We start from the raw sequence: 8118 nt of genomic DNA on the forward strand, positions 1-8118 counted from the left end.
TAAATTTCCATTTTCAACTTTGTAAAGATCTATGGAGTCTTGTCATTTACAGACTACCATTCTATTAAATAAAGTTGAGCTTTTATCCAATTGTTTCTGCTCTTATTTATTTCAGCCAAATAATTTTAAATTTTATTATGATAATTTTTGAAATTAAATTTTTTAAATCAAAATCATTTTCTTAGACATATAAAATCAAAAAAATTTCAGAGGCAGTTTTAAAGAAATATCAATAGCATTTCGAAAAAATAGCAAGTCCTAAGTGCGGAGCATTAATGGTTCCGCCAAGCAGATAACCCTTCGGGTATCCTTAGCCGAGTTTGTTGGTCTAGTTCCCCTGCGGAGTGTTTGACCCCAGTGGAGCTTCTGTACTTTTCCCAGCTGAGTTGGTTGATTTAGTCCCAGGCAGAGTTTGTGTGTTCCTCAACAGGGTTGATTTTCTATTTTTATCTTCAGTAGAGTAAGATCGATTTCCCTAGTAGATCGCATTAGTTTCTCCATCAGTCGCCATCCGACTCGCTCCCAGACAGAGTTTCCTCCTGGTTTCTGAGCAGATATTTGTGTTTATCCTCTGTATGGTTGTCTCCCGTTTGATATGGTGTTGACCTAAAATTCCCTGCAGATTCGATGACATTTCCTTTCCTCAGCAGATCTCCTCCTTCCCCGGATAATAATAAGCCTTTAGGGGTTATGATTCCCCTGTCCTCCGACAGTTGTATCCCTTCGTTGTGGATTGACCGAGGATTCAAATTTTTGCGACACCTTTGTATCCTTTGCGATCGTTTTGTCAGCATAATCATCATATATATACATACATATATACATATACATATACACTCATATAATTTCATGACTACATATTTTTGCATAATCATATTTGTTGATTCATTGTTTGAGATCCTTATTCTTTGTTATGGCGGTACTTTATCCCCTTAAAAATCAGGCGTTTGTCATCCTTCAATTATAGAGTGTCGGCCCCTTAAGTAGAAAGATTTTAACCTTTCTCCTTTCTCCACTGAGTTATTTCCTCGTGGATGATCATTGTTTTAGTTTCCTCCCCAGTTGATTACCTGGATGGAATTACTCCCCTTGAGCTATATCCTCATTGGGTCGAGTCTTGATTGACCTTTTCTTTCTAGATCTCACCTAGATAGATGTTTCTGGTTCCCTGAGAACATATTACCCAATAACTGGTAATATTCTTCTCATGTTTTCACTTTTGCCCAATACCCGGCAAGAGTAACTTTTTCTCCTCCATCGGATTCGTTTTCACGTTTCCCCAGGAAGTATATCCTTGATATGTTCATCCTAACCCGTGATAGATATCTTTCTTCCCCTGCTTGGGTCTATCCTTGATATGTTCATCTTACCCGATGACAGATTTTCTTTCCTTTGAGTCTATCCTTGATATGTTCACCCTAACCGGTGACGAATATTCTCATCTTTGGTCTTCTTCCCAGTAACTGGTAGTTGTAAATTCTGTCTTTATTTAATCGTTACCATCTTTCATTCATTTATACCTAATTTGATATAACAAATTTTTTGTCCTTAAGATTAAATGCATACCCTACGAGTATATAGGTTGTCTTACAGAGGTTCTGTTAGGAAACTGAGAAACATCTAACAACATTGATATCGTCCCGACACCGTAGATCCCTCACTTCTGCGAGATCAGTTTGAATACCCATTATACCGATACCTTAAGTCTCCGTCCTAGATTAACCCATAGTAGTTTATACTAGCAGTCATCACCGTCTTAAGCACAAACCATGTGAAGAGCCGATGAATATAAGTGATTGATGCCTACAAATTAAGAAGATCCTTCATACTTTTGCTATCGAGAAATTGATAAATGAACCATATAAACGGTTGCAAGATATACAAAAGGAAGGAACACGAAAACCTGGCTGGTTGGTTCAGAGGTACCTGGTACTGGACTCGGTAGGGCGAACTATGGTTCGATCCCCCACAACCTTCAAAGGGGATACATAAAGGGGTACCACACTAGTGTACCAGACCCCGTGCTAAGAAAAGGATCAAAGTCACTAACCGGCTACTTCACTAAGTGCGTGTGAAGGCAAAAGGCTTAATGTGATTGCGCTAGAATGAAACCGGGTTAAATAGGAACGAGAAACACTAGGTTGAGCTATAATAGCATGATTCGAACTGGCTTGTACGAAGGAAAGATCTACGTTGCTTGTGTCGTCACTGTATCTTTAGTGTTTTACTTGAGTATCTGCCATCTTAACAAAGTACCTAAAAACCACGCATGAATTGGAAATGTATTCGCGTTTAACTAGTGTTTTCAAATTTTATTTGCTTGAGGACAAGCAAAGATTCAAGTTTAGGGGAGTTTGATAACGCGAAAATACATCGTATATTTGCCTTGATTTACACTCAAAAATCGTACCACTTTCATTTATATTCCGATTATTCCGCAAGTGTTCGAGTTATTTTTGCAGGTATTTCAATCCCCATGCCTAAATGAGCAAAGTGTAGAAAAGGAAGGAAAAGAAGAAGAAACATATGAGAAAGCAGCAGAAAAACAGGAAAACAGACAACACAAAAATTGTGGATGTGACGACCGTCACAAAGCATGTAACGATCGGCACGCCCAGCCTGTGACGACCGTCACAGGCCCATGACGAACGTCACGCGGCCAAAATCAGCGCCTTGAAACAGTCAACAGAAGTGAGTCAACGTGCCTAAATTCTCGTTCCACACCCATTTTCCCGTGGATTCCTCACTCAACCAAGTCATCCTTATTTCTCTCAACTGCCATGACCTACCAGGGGATATAAAAAGACAGATATTGGAAATGAAGAGGACGCTTAATTTTTCTCTGCAATTCATTTTCTACAGCAATTCAGCTTTCTAGTATTATTATTCTTCAGCAACATTGTTTCCTCTACCGCAATTTAGTTACCATTCCGTTTAGCGTTTCCAATTTTCCCTTTTCCTTTCCGTTTTTCATTTAGCCAAAGTAGTAGTTTCCTACACTGGGGAACTACTACAATTTTATTTAGTTTAGTTTAAGCAATTATTTCGAAGAAGCAGAGTCCTACCGACCTGTGGAGGACTGCTCAAGTACTTCAAGATTCGGCGTATTCTATTAATCCAATTTCCAGGTTTTTATTCAATTATTATTGTTATTGATTTTTTATTATTATAATTATGTTTGCTGTATTGTTAATCTGTTTATGTTCGTCTGTGTTTGCGTTATTTGACATGTCTGGCTAAACTACCAGTATCGGTATGTAACAATTTAATTAGACGAGATTTAATAATAATCGATGAAAAACTTCTTGTCTCATACAATATTTTTAGCTATGGTTTTTAATTTAAATTTAATTAACTTTGTCACAAGAGTGAGAAGCTATTTAATATGATTTTGCCACGAGAGTGGGAAATTAACTAAGGTGAGAACCGACAATCGCGAGAGCGTGAGGTTCGAACTGGATTGTAAAAACTAGGCATTGATTTTAAAAACAGCGAGAGCACTTTAAAAGCAATTAGAACTTATCTATTTTCAAAAAGTATTTTTTAACTTCAAATGGGACAGCGAGAGCGTACATTCTGACTTAAAGGTATAGTCCGAATCAACAATCACGAGAGTGTGAGATAAAGCCTTTTAAATAAGTATTTTCTACTGAAAGATATTTGGTACTTAAATTATATACCGATGATTTATCGAATCCCTGACGATTAATGCATTGCATACCGATATCCTCATATTAATATTTTCTTAAAACTCAACTTCCCTTAGATTTAATTTTCTTCAACCAAACTTCTAAAAATCATTCCCTTAGCTAAACATAGTAACGTCAGTAGCATTAGTTTGACCATCGGTCCCTGTGGGTTTGATATCTTTTAAAACTAAAACGACTGGACTGTGCACTTGCAGTCAAGTACCCGATAAACTATATTCTATATACAGTCACGAGACGTATCAACATTCTACTCCTGCGGATCTTCGATCTCTCCGATTTCTTTTCCTTTGTGGCAACATTTACCCACAGAGAATTTTCTTTTTACATACATATCATATGCATCATGAGGTCTCTTAGGGACCAAAATTTGTTTCTATGTTTTTATTTAAGCCCATTCTACTGAGTCGATACAAAGATTTTACCCTTCACCTCCTCAGTTAGAATATCCTTAAATAGGGGCAGTTGTAAGACCCTTATTTTGACCCAAAGATCCCTCATGCAATTTCATCATATGCATTAGCATTGGGATCACACTTTGGCATCCTCCTTACCCCTCTTTCATTGGGTTTGTTTTAGGAGAGATCACGAAGCACCATGTGATTGTATCATACTTATATATTATCATTTTACTAACCAAAATACCAAAAATATGTCTTTGCATTTACCTAACTCTTTTGTAGGTAGGGCATGATCACCATTGATCTATCAAGTTCACATCTAGGGTTTGAGACCCTCATGGCTAAGAGCACAACCAAGGATTGATTCAAAATGTCTCAAAGCATCATACATGAGTCCCAATGATCTCTACATGTCATATTGATCATGTTTTCTTCAAGATTTTGAAGGTGATTTGCCTTGGAAACCCTAGTTTGACTGGGTATCTTGAGTAACTTCTCCAACAAGCTATCTCACCAATTGATCAAATTTCTCAAGGGACACTTCAAAATTCATAATCTTATGCATATATGATCTACCATGAGCCTAAAAAGTCAAGAGAATTGAATGTTAGCAAGTTGGTTGATGGTGGTTGGCCAGATGAATTCATCTTATTAAAACTGGGTCTCCCTAGATCCTATCTCCAACAATTTTCACCATATGAAAATGATTCCAAAAGAAACTTTACTCTAAATGACATTCCAAACAACTTTCATGTTGAGACCTAGAGCCAATTTGTTTTGAAAGTCATTTTCTATGTTGAAACATTATAGGTCATTTTGTCTGAACCCTAATTTGGAAGTCAACTTCCCAAGGTCATAACTTGCTCAATTTTTATGATATGAAAGATTTACAAGTTTCACAATCAAATTCAAGATGTCTACTTCAACTTTGATGTTTGGAGTGAGAGGTAATTCAACTTTTATGAGCATGTGATTGTATGCCCCTATTGTATGCCAAGTACTCGCTCATAAGGCGATAACTTAGCACCGCCAATCGCTGAATTAGAGCGCTTCTTATATATAAGAAGTCGAATACTAGAGTACCAACAAAGGTACTATATTCCCTATATCTTCTTTCATACTGCTGAACCAGTAGAAAAACCAACCATGGCTGAAGTAGGACCACAAAATCGTCCTCTTAAGTTCTATGCTACCCCGTCCCAACAAGAACCTCACAACAACATTGTTCCCTTCTATCAATCGAAACGATTTCAAGCTGAAACCCTTATTATTATCAGTCGTCCAACAACATCAATTTGCTGGAAATCCTATGGACGACCCTAATGAACATTTGACCAAGTTTGTGCAGTACGCAGACACTGTGAAGGCGAATGGTGTATCTCAAGATGCGATAAGACTACGCCTTTTTCCTTTCTCACTAAGAGACATAGCTTGGGCTTGGTTGCAATCCTTGCCATCCAACTCAGTTACAACATGGGAAGAACTGAAGAACATTTTCTTATCCCGATATTTTCCGCTGAGCAAAACTGCTATGCTGAGAGCTCAAATCAACGGATTTCGACAAAAAGATGTAGAATCTCTCTACGACGGGTGGGAGAGATACAAAGACATGATGAGGATATGTCCACATCACAGTCTCGAAGACTGGGTGATCATTCACACATTTTACAATGGGCTTCTGTATAACACAAGACTGACAGTAGACGTTGCCGCAAGCGGGGCACTTATGGACAAGCCATACAACAAAGCCTATCAACTCGTTGAAAACATGGCCCAAAACCATTGCCAATGGGGAGGTGAAAGAACTCCAGTAGAAAAGTCCCAAACAAAAAGTGGAATATATGAAATCAGTAGCCTTGACCATGTCCATGCTAAGGTAGATGCCCTTGTTCAAAAGTTAGAGAACTTGACCATACCACCCGTAGCCACTGTGGTTGCCGTGACTCCAAACTGTGAGTTATGTGGAACCCCTGGACACAATGCACCAGAATGTCAGATATTAGCAGGAGTCCCAACCGATCAAGTGAATTACACACAAGGAAATCCTTATTCGAATACCTACAACCCAGGTTGGAAAAACCATCCTAACTTTTCGTATAAGAATAACAACGCCCTGTATGCACCTGGCCAAGCACCCGTTGTTCCGCCTGGATATCAAAAGCCAGCTAATAATGCTCCTAACATGCCTAGGAAGTCAAACCTTGAATTAATGATGGAAAGCTTCATAGCTACCCAAGCTCTGACAAACAAAGACTTCTTGAACCAAAACATACATACTAGCGAGCAACTTAAACAACTAGCGAGCAAAGTAGAGGCCTTAGCCACCCACAACAAAATGCTTGAAACACATATTTCACAAGTGGCTCAACAAAAAGCATCTACTACCGCTCCCGCTGGAACATTTCCTGGACAGCCGCAACCTAATCCAAAAGGACATGCAAATGCCGTTATACTGAGGAGTGGAAAAGAAATAGACGGACCCGTAGATCCAAGACTCCAAAATCCTGCCATGTACCAAAAACCAGACATAACCACAACTGAGGAGGTAAGTGAACTGAAGGAGATGGAAGATAATACTCGAGAGGCCGAAGATAAAGAAAAACCTTATGTGCCTCCACCACCTTATAAACCACCCATTTTGTATCCTCAAAGACTCGCAAGTTCTAAAACTGCAGGGCAATTTAGGAAATTTGTTGAACTTCTGAAGCAACTAAACATTACAATTCCCTTTACAGAAGCCATCACACAAATGCCCTCATATGCTAAATTTCTTAAGGAGATCCTACCCAATAAGAAAATGATCGAGGATAACAAAACAGTTACACTTACTGCTGAGTGTAGCGCAATAATCCAAAATAACATGCCTCCCAAACTAAAAGACCAAGGTAGTTTCTCCATAGCCTGTGTCATTGGAAAATTCGTCGTAGACAAAGCTCTATGCGACCTAGGAGTCAACATTAGTGTAATGCCCTTAACCATCTGTAAAAGGCTCAATATGGGAGAACTAAGACCAACCAAAATGTATGTTCAATTAGCTGACCGCTCAATCAAATATCCTGTCGGTATACTAGAGAATGTCCCAGTTCGTGTAGGACAATTTTACATTCCTACAGACTTCATAATCATGGACATCAAAGAAGATTCCAGTACACCTATTATATTAGGAAGGCCATTCTTAGCTACCGCCGGAGCCATAATAGACGTAAAGAGAGGTAAGCTAACATTCGAAGTTGGAGAGGAAAAGGTTGAATTCATCTTGACACAATTCTTACAAGCGCCAGCTATAGACAATACCTATTATCTACTTGATGTCATAGACGAGTGCGTAAGAGAGATGGAGATGCAAGAAACCACATACTCTGATATAATGAAAATCCAAATCCCTCCAATCTTTGAAGACGATAATTGGCATGAACCATACCAAAATGACAGTCTAAGCGAATGCTTAGCACTTATGCCCAACCACATGCCATGCCCAAAGAAACCTGACTTGGAACTAAAAGCACTACCAAAGAACCTAAGATACGAATTCCTAGACACTGAACTCAAAAGACCAGTAATAGTCAGCACTGACTTGGGACAGATGGAAACTGAAAAGTTACTAGATGTCTTAAGAAAATATCCAATTGCGTTAGGATACAACATCGCCGACCTAAAAGGGATAAGTCCTTCTATCTGTATGCATCACATTATGCTGGAGGAAGATTGTAAAACCTCTAGAGAACACCAGAGAAGGATCAACCTAATCTTAAGTACAATGGTCAAGGATGAAGTAAAGAAGTTACTAGATGCTGAATTCATATACTCGATCTCCGATAGTCAATGGGTTAGCCCCGTTCATGTAGTACCCAAGAAAGGGGGTGTTACAGTTATTAAGAATGAGAAGTGCGAATCTATAGCACAAAGAGTTGTGACCGAAAGTAGAATGTCCATCGATTATAAAAAACTAAACAAAGCCACTCAGAAGGATCAATTTCCTCTGCCTTTCATTGACCAAATGCTTGAACGAT

General features: G+C 38.7%; 1 non-coding gene across 1 annotated transcript; it reads right to left on the reverse strand.

Moving 5' to 3' along the window:
- Nucleotides 1–5639: 5639 nt before the first annotated feature.
- LOC127134007 (small nucleolar RNA R71) lies at nt 5640–5746 on the reverse strand. The gene has a single exon (XR_007807790.1). It is a non-coding gene; the product is annotated as a small nucleolar RNA R71 (small nucleolar RNA).
- Nucleotides 5747–8118: the final 2372 nt, after the last annotated feature.

Source organism: Lathyrus oleraceus, chromosome 3 (assembly GCF_024323335.1).
Source record: "Lathyrus oleraceus cultivar Zhongwan6 chromosome 3, CAAS_Psat_ZW6_1.0, whole genome shotgun sequence".
Lineage (NCBI taxonomy): Eukaryota > Viridiplantae > Streptophyta > Magnoliopsida > Fabales > Fabaceae > Lathyrus > Lathyrus oleraceus.